The sequence below is a fragment of the Octopus bimaculoides genome, chromosome 1 (assembly GCF_046866305.1).
Source record: "Octopus bimaculoides isolate indiv1 chromosome 1, ASM4686630v1, whole genome shotgun sequence".
Taxonomy (NCBI): domain Eukaryota; kingdom Metazoa; phylum Mollusca; class Cephalopoda; order Octopoda; family Octopodidae; genus Octopus; species Octopus bimaculoides.
The window spans coordinates 46,984,103-46,997,346 of NC_142928.1; the positions used below are offsets into that span (position 1 = coordinate 46,984,103).

Sequence of the window (13,244 nt, forward strand, 5' to 3'; positions counted from 1 at the left end):
AATATACGACTGCATTTAATTATTGATTATTTTTATTTAGTTATTTATTTATTTGCATTAACTCAGCTACATAAAAATGTAGCATGATAGAATGAGAGATCTGCGTTTATTCCTCCAGCAACAAATTCACTTTCGAGAATTTTCCAGAACTAGTAATCAAAGCAATGACATAAACTTGGCTCCGCATGAAATGAAATTACCCTCTGATCTTTGAACACAAGTCTTAACGATTCACTGGAGAAAATGAAAAGCTTTCTTGTTACGATTATTATTCTAAGATTCGGTTATCGCATTAATCTGTTTCCAAGGATCGTTACTGATGTAAGTGAATTGAATGGGATTCAAGCATGAATCGAAACCATTCCGACATTTTAACTCTTCCATATATTACCTTTTCCACTACGATGCTCGCTAATGTTTTACAAATTTAGCATAATAGTGAGTACCTAGCTTATTACTTTCGAAGTTATCTCGTAGTTGTGTTTATTTATCTGTTTAATGCATGTATAAATAAATACACACAGAATCACCTTTATTCAAATGCTAAAAATCAACTCTACACATACATACGGTGGTGAGAAAAATGCATGTGCATGCGTGTGTGTGTGTTGGTGTGTATATGTGCGTAAGTTTGTGTCTGAGAATGATTTGTTAGATAGAAACGCAATGCGTATATTTGGTGAATAAGGTGTCAATCTCCCATGTCCCTTGAGCCTAGAGTTCGTATACCCTTAATGCCTGTATTCAAAACTGCCTGGAAATTTACCAACAATAACGTGACTAGCTATCTGGTCGGTTCTTGTTTTACTTGCATGAATATTTGAGTTCAAATCTCATAGGATTTTTAAAACTACGAACCACAAATGGAAATAAATAAATATTTAATTACCTCCTTTAAACTTATATGATTTATGATAAGAGTAATTTTCGTGACCGATCATATTCAACCAATCCGTTTCGGTTCAACAGAAGTTTGATTTCTGCAAATATTGAACTTGTATGATGATGATCATGCATATTTCGAATATCATTGAAAAAAACTTATTGCAGCAACAAAGAAACGACCTCTATTTTCGCATTTTTAAATACAATATGTTATAAGGTATATAGATATTGGGGATAGCTTGTAATCTAGTGGTTAGAGTGTTTGGCTAACGATAGTAAAGTCATGGGTTTCAATTCTTAAATCAGACAGTATGTATTGTCTTTGATGAAGATGCAGTATTTCACATTGCCCTGGTCTACTCATCTGTAAATAAGTACTAGATAAGCTCCGGCTCATCTCAGTATTTCCCCTACTCTCACATTCTGTAAGTGTCGCTCGATCAAAGGATGGGGGAGTTGAAAAAGTGCATTTGTCTTCTCACGAAATTACAAGTACCTAAAACTATTATGGAAAGCATGGGACATGCTATATAAGTTTGCATGTATCTATCCCGAAGCATGTTATCTGAGTGACAAAAGGAAAAAAAAAAATCACTTATATTCATTTTTCTAGGTGACTGGATCCAACCTTGATACAAGAGAGTAGCAGTTACATACATCTTAGGTTGAAAAGAAAGGCTAAACAGGGTCAAGTGAGTAAGCAAGGTAGGTGTGATGTAACCCTTCCCATACATTTGTGTTACAGTATTTGAGGCAACGAAGCTCAACGTCAGGATCAGGGATGTTGGTAAAATGTTGACCCTCGGTTCGTCATCTTCGGAGTCCTGAGGTTACAAGCACTAAATTAACTCTCGTTCTCAGCTTCGAATCGGGTACTTCTCTGTAATTGTGGTGAGTTTTTTGTCGAATTATTGTACGTTCATTAATTTGTTAGTCGGTATTGGTCATGTAAGGTTTTATTTTACCTTCTTTTTAGCATTTTCTAAGCTGCTTTAGTCTTTACAATTTTTTCTTCTACTGATAAATATCTGTCACCATTTAAACATGCTTTGTATTTTGTCGGCTTCCACGTAGGCAGCAAACAGTCTTTTTGGTTTTCACGTGATTTGTAGCAATTTGTATTTCTATCCAGGATCTGAAACTAAATATTGTAATTGTCTTACAGTACACATTTCATAATACTTTTCTAGTTACATAAAGCTTCCAAGTCGAAGTATGCCTTGAGCATTCCAAGTTATATTTTGAAATATGCATTCTGAATACAGTCAATATTATTCTTCCCATTCCTGTAGATTCCTTCCTTCATCTAGAATCTTATAATAATAATAATCTATATTAAGGAGTATTGCGGATTTGATACTTGATACCTCATTGTTGTTTTATTTTTTATTAACTATGATTTTATTAATGCAATGCATGTATTGTATAATCTTAACTCTTAATATATTCTTTCATCTGTGATTTGTGCATCACATAATCTTACAAAATCGCGCGCACACACATACATACATACATACATACATACATACATACGTACGTACATATATACACCACCAAAAATAAAACTGATGTGGATTCTCGAAATCCAATATACTACTGGCACAATGAAGATGTGTAGGGCATTCCAAAAATTCTCCATCTAAAATTATTATATGAATAGATGCGCATGTTGAACCAATAGGCCAACGCAGCCAGATATTTATGAACACCGTGAACTCTCTTAACTCTAAGCGTCTAGTCGCTTTGTTAGCGACCGGCTTGAACTCACTCAAGAAAAAGCTTAAATTAAACTCAAAGAAAGATCATACATACATAAAATCATACTTAAATATACTTATGTATTTTATTTATTTATTAGCGCACTTTTAAAGCCTAGCCAGACTCATGGACCCGGTTTCCCGATTTCTATGGCGTATGCGTCCCCCCCCCCCAGCTGGACAGGACGCCAGTCTATCGCAGCTTTACTCAAGAAGCAGGAAGAAAGAGTGAAAGAAAGTTGGGGCAAAAGAGTACAACGGGGGTCACCACCACACCCTGCCGGGGCTTTAGGTGTTTTCGCTCAATAAACACACCCAACGCCCGGTCTAGGAATCGAAACCGTAATCCTCTGATCGCGAGTCCACTGCCCTAACCACCGGCCATTGCGCCTCCATGCTTATGTATACGACTAATTATATATTTTTGTATATTTTCATTTGTCTTGCCTGTTCATGTTCTGGTGTGCGCTGAACTTCCCTAGAGAACATTCTTTTCTTTTGTGGTTTGACCATTGATAGTCAATTTGTAGCGTACAGCATGTCCACTTAGTGGTCATCCCTTCTCACATGTATACTTATGTATATGTAACTGTATGTTTGCGCGCGTGTATGTATGGATATATGGATATATATAATATATATATATATATATATATATATATATATATATATATATATATATATACATGCATACACACACATATATGTTTGTGTGTGTGTGTGTATTTGCTCTGTAGTAAGCAGCATACCGGTCAGTCCATGTCCATGAATTTATAGCCCTTTGGACGGTGTTTTAGCATGCTGGGAGAAAAGACAGCTCACATTACTAAATTAAATTTTCAGTATTTTTGAAGGAAAGTAGGCAATTAGCCTTCCTAAATTTTAGTAGTAGTAGTAGTAGTAGTAGTAGTAGTAGTAGTAGTAGTAGTAGTAGTAGGAGGAGGAGGAGGAGGAGGAGGAGGAGGAGGATCTGCCGTGGTGTGTTACGAGGTTGCTGTCCTCGATTTCTCTTATGTATATTGGGAATCATGTGTATGTGTGTGAGAGAGAGAGAGAAAGAGAGATAGAGATAGGAAGAGAGAAAGAGAGAGGGAGACAGAGAGAGAGAGAAGGAGATTTTCTAATAATATTTATTCTACATTATTTACATTATTTACAATTAATGGATATTTGTCCTCATATTGTTTGCTGATGACAACGTTTCGGCTGATATATCCTCAGCGTTCATCAGGTGTCATGGGGAAATTTCAAACCTGAGTTCGCATTCCTAAGGTAGCCCACACTCTTAACCACCACGCCATAATAATAACATCGAAAAATACCTTAGGAATGAGAACCCAGTTTCGAAATTTACCCAAGATACCTAATGAAGGCTAGAGGGTATATCAGCCGAAACGTTGTGTTAACAACAAACAAGATGAGGACAAATATCCGTCAATTGTAAATAATGTAAATAATGTACATAATTCCTCATCTCTCAAATATAGAACAATATTTATTCTTTGCTGATATGCTAATTATCCAGTGGTACAGTGCGAAGTCATTTCTTCGAGACACACTTATTATCAGTATAGTAATGCATAAAATATTTTCTCTTTCTGCCAAAGTGTATGACAGCTTCACTTCACGTATGAATATATATATATATATATATATATATATATATATATATATATATATATATATATATACACACACACACACACACACACACACACACACACACACACACACACACACACACACACACACACACACACACACACACACACACACACACACACACACACAAACACACACAGTAAGTTTAAGCACAAAGTATTACTTAAACTCCAATCACTCCATCGAAAGTTAGCTATGAGAACAGTCCTTATATGGCTGATGTGGACGAAAAAAGGTAGACAAACTCATGCATGCTTGAGATGTATATGCATATGGCTTACAAAATGAAGAATAAAGTAAATAGCAGATTTTATTCTGTACTCCATGCATTTATGCGACATCGGTAACACTTTTAACATAGTCCGTTAAAAACACCGTTTACTTCACAGCCAGGTGAAACGAATCGAACTAGGGGTGAACAAGAACGGAATCATTGATATTTCACTGTTAAAGTTCCTCAGTGCTGTATACTGGGATAGTTTCTCATAACAATTTGAAATGGCTGGCTTCATGTACGTATATATAGCGTAAAGAAAATATGCTGATTTATAACAATGCCGCACAAGTAAAACAAATGTCTAGGTTTGAATGAAAAGCAGCTCCATAGCGGGAACATTATCGATGTCGTATACTTAATGAATGTGTGTTATTAAACACATTTTAGCTGCGGCTTTTCTTCCGGAAAATGTGCAACAGCCGTAGTGTGTTAAAATAAACTTCTTGAAAGCCAGGCGAAAGTGATCGCTCCGGAGGTGAAAGGGAATGACAGATATTACTCAAAAATATATGTCTCTATATCTGTGTGTATTTGAGGGCATGTCTATGAGAAAATGTATACTCTCACACACACAGTTATTAATTTGCGAACTCCAGTAAACTTAAATGTTTTGTCTTTTGTAAGAGGATTTCTTATTGCGAAACCCTATTCAAATCACAAGAAAGAAAAGTTAGGAATAATTTTAGGCATTTTTAAAATCATTTCATATATCGTCTGACACGACGAAGAATGGAGATCAAATAATTCAATAATGAAGTGGAATGACACCCAAACTATTGGCACAGTTTCGAGAAGTCGGAAAATCTTAGAACGTTCAATATTTCTCAATATATGAAATATTTTTTCCTATATAAATACTGTCAACTTCTACAATATTACCAATGTGTGACATTTCAACTTGTGTGTGTATGTGTATGTTTTCCCTGTTAGATTCAAAGTTATCTACCTTAAAGGTGATTGAGTTAAATATTTCAAGGAATCGATTTTTCCGTTATTGTGCATTTCTAAGCTAGAATGAAGCATTGATATTGCCAAGGTTTGCTTACATTCTTTTGTTGATATCCAATACAAGAAGAATCATGAAGTACACAACTCTACATAATTACAGGACATGCAGGTATTAGTATGTAGAAGAGGCCACAACACAACCTGGAAATAGAGCAGCAGATATAGGAGTAGTTACCGTTGCTAATAAATCTAAGCCCAAACTAGCCATTTCAGTAGGAGTAGCAATATCAACTGCTGTGACAATGAAAGTTATATCAATAGCATTGGCTGTAAAATTTACATTAAGAACAGTGGCAGCTATAAAACCAGTAACCATAGCAGTAATAATAAAACATGCAGTGAAACGTATAGTCTCAGAAATGAGGAAGAGTGTAGAAAAGGAACAGACGATTAAGAATATATTGGTAACAACAACAGTAAGGCCAACTACAGTGGCAGCTCCAATAATTAGGTTTCAACCCATTCAGTTGCTACTATATCGGCCCATTCATTTGTTACTGTATCTTAGTTTCCGATACATTATACGAAATGTGCCAACCAATCGTTTCTCCTCCAAATTGCATCCCACAAAGATTTTACTGAATTCCACCCAACCAATGTTTTTACTACGAAAATGAACATGTAGATTTTCAGGTCTATAAAGAGCAGCAGTTCCTCCTCCAGAATGTCCAAAGTTGCAGGCGCTGCCTCTCATCTTTCGACTAAAAATTACACATAACAAGCAAAATAGTTGTTGCAGTCACGCTGACATCTGTGGTTACGTCGTTGTCAGCTTCATTTGAAGTAGCATTTCCAGTACAATATGCAGTTACTAATACAATATTGATTTCGCATATTCTTATAAAACCATCAACCTGTTGTAGAAGGGTATATTTGACTGAATCAACCCTATGAGTCTAATATTTACTTAATCACTGGTGGAGGGATTAATGATATATACATCGATGTTGAGAGGCAAAAGTAAATATTATAAAACATTTCGTATGGAAATATACTCGTTCTGGGTAACCACAACCGTCAACAAGTTATATAAAATCGATTGTTGAATTAGACAGAAGGCCATAAATGATTTGGTAAAACACAGAATGAACTGAATATGCATGTGTATAAATGATACTTACATATTTGCTCTATGAGAATAAGGAAAAACCAATTGAATTTCAACTAGAAATACATTTATAAATATTCCTAGTTAAAATCAGGCTCCCTTATATATATATATATATATATATATATATACTAGCGTGTGTGTGTGTGTGTGTGTGTGTGTGTGTGTGTGTGTGTGTGTGTGTGTGTGTGTGTGTGTGAAGTGAGAGGTCTGTCGGAAACAACGATATCCTTCAAGCAACCCATGACAGATGTAAATGTTTAATGTGCTTGTTGGCTGTGAACCTCTAGTACCTTGGAATTTCGATGTTCGAATTTATTCTCATTCGTAATTCTAGTTCTAGTAGGCTTTAAAATGGTATAATAGAATATGCATAACATTTTTTTATGTTTACTGCGTAATAAGTGCGTATATACAAGTATAAACATGATAGTGTTTGTATTTGTACTCATAGACATATTAAAGTATACATGTACGCACAACAAATGAGATTGACATCGCACAGAACATGCAATTACAAATAAATGCCTAAATACATGCCAGGATGAATTCTTAGACACACACACACTCACTGACACGCACACGCACACACACACACACACACACACATACACACAAACACACACACAGAGCCGTCGCTGTTTGCTTCAAAACGATATGGTGCTGCGTTGAGTCTGACTCCTTGATACTTTGCGCAGATATCTTCTACTATAGCCTGGGGCCGATCAATGCCTTGTGTGTGGAATTCATGGACGGAAACTGAAAGAAGCGAGTTGTGTTTGTACGTGTGCTTGTATGTGTGTGTGTGTGTGTGTGTGTGTGTGTGTGTGTGTGTGTGTGCTTATCCTACCGCTTGACAACCGGTTTTTGTGTGCTTACTTCCCGTAAGCTAGCGGTTTGTCAAAATTAACTGATACAATACATTCTAAGCTTAAACAATAAGTAATGTGGTCGATTCGTTCGACTAAGATTCTTCCGGGCAGTGTCCTTGTACGGCCGCAATTTAATGACTGAGACCGTATCTCTCTTCACTCCCGAAATCAGTTTGAATGACTTTTCACATTCTATTACACGACGAATTACCTGGTATAGGAGAAAGGACGTTCATACAGTTGATCTATCATGGGACTTCTGACGGTTGAATTCCCCATCTTTCGCAAGAGTACACAGCCACATGTTTCTCACCTCTAACACTTTAGTTTTTTCATTGAGATTCTCACGACACGCCCTCTGATGCCAGTACGTTAGGTTTTCGTGCATACGGTGACCCTTTTCAAATGTTTACAAGTTTCACTTATACGCTTCCTCCACTTTTCAATGCTCCTTCTTCTCGGTTCCTTACATGGATTTGCAGTTCCTTTAAGTTCACTTTTATGCAATTTTTGTACCCTTTTTGCGGTGGGTACTGAAGAAGCTTTCCAGTGCACAATGCAGTGTGGAACAGCTGCTTTGAAAACATATTATCTTTCATACGGCCAACGTGGCCTGCTCAACGCATGTAAGTGAATATGATAAGTGACTAGATACTTATGCATCGTACTTTTGTAAGGACTTCTGTGTCATTTGTTTTAACTTGCAACTTGATGCTGAGTATGTCTCTCTCAAACATTTTTCGTCAAAGCGTTCAAGGAACTTGAAATGCCTACGGTATACTGTCCATGTTTCAGAAGAGTACAAATGTGCCGTTAGTACGCACGCCTTCTAAACGTTTAGATTGGTCTTGCTTGTGATACTGCGAATGGCCCCAACTCACTTTTCAAGCCTCGCAAATGCTACTTATAATTTCTGAATGCATGGATTCATTTCAGCTTCGCATCTAGGAAGCCATCTATCGACGACATGCTACCCAGGTTAAAAAAAAAAGTGTCGACCTTGTACCGTATACTGCGTTATCTGGTTCGACATATGGTTCATCTGGTACAGCTGTGAACATTATCTTTTACATTTTTTTTTGTATACATACATGCATAAATACATACATACATACATACATACATACATACGTACATACACATGAGTTTGGTTGCATTTGATTCGCTTAATTTCCCAAAAATTTCAATCTTTATAATTTCGGAACGTTTTGTTTCCATTTTCTATGTATTTTTTTGTGTAAATTTTAAGAAATTGGCTTAGAAAACTACTTCTGTGTAGAATTTTTTTTTTAGGAAAGTGTATTTGTTGTGTGAAACCGTAAACTATTTTGTCACAGTTGCAATGAAAATGTCTTGTTTGGAGTTTACAAATTAGGCATTTCTCCAAACAAAGCTAGTAAAATAAAGCCAGAAATATATCCATGCATTCATACAAATATTTGTACTTATACGCTAACCACTGAGTTTGAACAATTACCGCTAGATATATATGAAGCTATATAGGTGGAAGGGTATACAATAAGGCAGAATAACAGCTGTTATGCTGATATATATCCGGCTGCTTAACATCTGTTTTATTCATCAAGTTAACCTAACGTTTAGTATATGTTTCAACAATCGATTCAACATCCATAACTACACCGACTACAACTATTGCCGACACAAACATCACTACTACCACCCCTACCAACAACGTTGTTCTTACTGCTGCCGTTACTGCTACTATTACTACTACTATTATCAGCACCAACACCGTCATCACCAGCACCAACACCGCCATCACCAGCACCCCCACCCCCACCGCAGACCACACTTTACTGCGTAATTTATATTCTCAACTTTTCTAAGTGCTACTCCCATTACGACCACCCCAAATCTCACTGCAGTCATCAAGATCAAATTATTATTATCAAGATACAATATTAAGAGAGAAAGAGAAGAGGAAAGAGTAGAGAGAGAGAAAGAGAGAGAAACACAATGAAATGCCACTCCCATACTTACAAGCATGATAATCACCACCCTCACCACCTCTACTGCTCTCAACAAAGCCACTGACACGATTACAATTACCATAGCCACTAAAACTACTGACAGTAAATATCATTGTACTAAAAACGGTGGTTAATAGCAATGCCCATTACGATGTAACACTCAACCTCAACTACTAAGAGCAAACCACAATTAGCAACACAAGGACTAGCACCAACGAACAAGAAGACAATCACCACACCTGCTTTTCACCAATGCTAATAAACTGCATACAACATTGAACACCACTATCGCCACCGGCTACAACGTACAATAGTATCAACTCCAACTGCAGAAATATCCCAACATCACCGCTATCACTACAAACAACAATATATTTGCACCAGCATCAATACCACAATCACCATCCTAAACAACGCCAAGAGATGAACCAACAAGAATATTATTACATTCACCACCAATAGTAAGATCTGAACAAGACCAGAACCATACCAGCAGCATCCAATATTAACATCACAGTCACCACTCGCAGTCACATAGTAATCAACAACAACTAAATTGTCTACAGCGTCATAATCTTCACCGACACCACCACAATTATAAACAACAATACTGTAACACAATACCCCAATCTTCAATATCATAATCACCACTAACAACATTATATACAACACCACAATCCCCAACAACACTATAACCACGACCAACACTTCTACAACCTGCAATTATTCCATAAAGTCACCAACATCACAAACACTATTAATATCAAGATACACCAATATCAACCTCAACAACATAGCATTCACTAACATCATAAATCATAGCACCAAAATGGCAAACAATACCACAATTTCCAACACCAAACTCGCCAACTGAACGATAGTCACACTCTGATCTCATCCGACAATATTGCAACTACCACCAATGTCATTACAGTCACAAATAACTGATGTTAAAAGAGGTACAAAGCATGAAATTTGGGTAGCGTCTGTCAGTTGATTAAATCACCCACAGTACTTTATTTTTCTTTCTGTTTTGTTCTTTTGTTGGGTGAGGGAGTTTATTGTTCTATCTGTAACCTATCCAAAGTGAATGAAAATCAATTGTGATCTCGTCAGGATTTGAACCCAGAAAGTAATTGACTGAATATAATGACGCAATTTATTGTCTCCGACTCTTTAACGATGTTGCAAATTCACCAACCTGTATGAAATTGCTAATCTCTCTCTCTCTCTCTCTCCCCCTCTCTCTCTCTCTCTCTCTCTCTCTCTCTCTCTCACTCTCTATCTCTCTCTCTCTCTCTCTGTCTCTCTCTCTCTCTCTAATTTTGGTCCAGCTAAACCAGATTTTAACGGGAGGAGGTTCTATCAATTACATTATTTCAGTATGGGTTGGTATCTTATGTTATCCGAAGCGATGAAATGTAGAATTGATTTCGATGGGATTTGATCCCAGCGCCGGTGCAAATACCGTAGCGCATTTTAGCCGAGGCTCGAGCAATTCTGTTCACCCACCATCCTCTGTGTCAATGATCACCCACAGCACTGCAACAACAACTTTCAAATTTCATTACAACCATCCTAAGACAATCCTCAAACTCCACAATCATCATATTTAAGTGACTCAAAACACAAAGACATGAACAAGTCCAAAATCACAGCTAATAACTCCACTAGATGACAATCAGTAACACAATCAACACCAATACCACAGCCTCTAAAATAGATTATAAACAGCAATGTTAACGTGGTGCATATTGTTCTTGATCGTAATTGTGGTATAGTTACTGTTTACAGGTTGGTGGTGGTGGTAATTGTTACGGGGTTAACTAACTATAAAATAACCACAATGCTATTAACAATAAAGAATACCAACAATGGGTCCTGCATTAACTCTTCGAAACGCTTAGTTTTAGAATGGTGGCAGCTGATGAAAGAAACGTTCTCTATGTGGCCTGTGTGTTTTCTGTACACTGATTATCATTTTGTCCACGTTTTTTTTGCAACGTACTGTACCCAGATATGCATCTATATATACATGTACTTGTAGGTATGTACATACATGTATGTATATATGCCTATACTCACATATTATTTGTATTATATATATATATATATATATATATATATATATATATATATATATATATATATATATATATATATATATATATATATATATATATATATATAATATATATATATATATATATATATATATATATATATATATATATATATATATATGTATATATATATATATATATAATAAAGTAAAGTTGTGGAATACCGTACGAGTGGAAATATATATGAAAGAAGGTTTGAAAATGCACTTATTTTTTAAAAATATTTATTTACTTAACCGGTTTCACTTTTTTAGAAAAAGATTATCAAAAGTCTTTGAGAATAATAAAAAATGTTAAAAAACAGTTCGAGAATTAAAATGCATATATACATTCTTTGATGATAAAATATATTTAAAGTATAAAGCTTTGTATGAACTTTGTATTGTTACATACTGATTATCACACATTCTCTGATATTAAAATGAAAATGTTAAAAACAGTGTATGAAAATACACATATGGAATAATACATATACATATTCTTATACATATTCTTTGACAATCGAATAAAGTTGAAGAGGAACTGACCTGGCTTTTTCCTCTTGTGTATATTGAGGGAATGTTTTACTGTCTTAAGAGACAGTATGACTGGCTAGCTGGGGTGGGAGGGAAGAAGAGTTAAAAAGGATTTTTTTATTTTATTGTTGGTTGGTCTGTGACAGTCTGTCATGGTTCACTGGTTTTTGGGACTGGTTTTGTGCACATCTCTATGTGTGTGTGTATATATGTGTGTTTGTGTCCGTGTGTGTGTGTGTGTGTGTGTGTGTGTGTGTGTGTGTGTGTGTGTGTGCCGTTTTTATTGGTCCCAGAGTTTATTGTGGAATGTGTATATGAGTGTGTGTTTTAAGTGTTTTTTGTGTCGGTGGGGATGTTAGGTGTGTGTACGTGAGAGTGTGCGTATATCTCTGTCTGAGTATGTATGTGTTGTTTTGATCGTCCTTGTGGTGCGTGTGTGTGTGAGAGCAACCGTATGTATGTGTGAGGGTGTGTACGTTTGTGTGCGTATGTGTGTGTATGTATGTGTGCATCTGTGTGTGTGCGTGGGAGTGTTTTGTGTGAGTGTGGGAGTGTACGTTAATCAAAATGACCGAGCATTGCAACTAAATTACGGATACAGCAATGTGGGATGGACAAACTTCAACACGGTTGTCAATCTACTTGTTAAAAATAGCAAGGAAATCTCCCCTTAAAAGCGACGTTTACCATAAGAAGTGCGACATATAAGATAACGTGTCTGTGATAAACTATGCCGGAGAATAGACGGAACAGTTCGCACATTTAATTGTACGTATGCTCAATATGGGCTAACCTGGGGCTAAACGGCATTATCAATGATCAGAAACAAACAATGCTGTTGTTTATTTTTATTTTTATTTTATTTTTATTTTTTAAAGTTTTTTTTTTTATATATCTCTATTTTCTCTACATGTGATTGGTACTTTATCTACATGCCTTACTTTCTCATTATCGTTATCTTCGTTCTTCCTATTCATCTCTGTTCTCCTACTCTTACATTTTTTTTCTTTCAAATAAATGTTTGCACACTATCACATTCGACTCAC

General features: G+C 36.0%; 1 protein-coding gene across 5 annotated transcripts in view; it reads left to right on the plus strand.

Annotated features, from left to right (window-relative positions):
* Window positions 1-13,244, plus strand: part of LOC106884018 (uncharacterized) — a 1,573,201-nt gene that overhangs the window by 1,219,280 nt on the left and 340,677 nt on the right. For 2 of the 5 annotated variants that reach the window (XM_089350855.1, XM_089350878.1), the window contains one exon: window positions 1,499-1,590. The exons of the other annotated variants lie outside the window; for them this stretch is intronic. The gene's annotated coding sequence lies outside the window, so the exon portion shown is untranslated. The remainder of the gene's footprint in view (window positions 1-1,498; window positions 1,591-13,244) is intronic. 5 annotated transcript variants of the gene reach the window in all.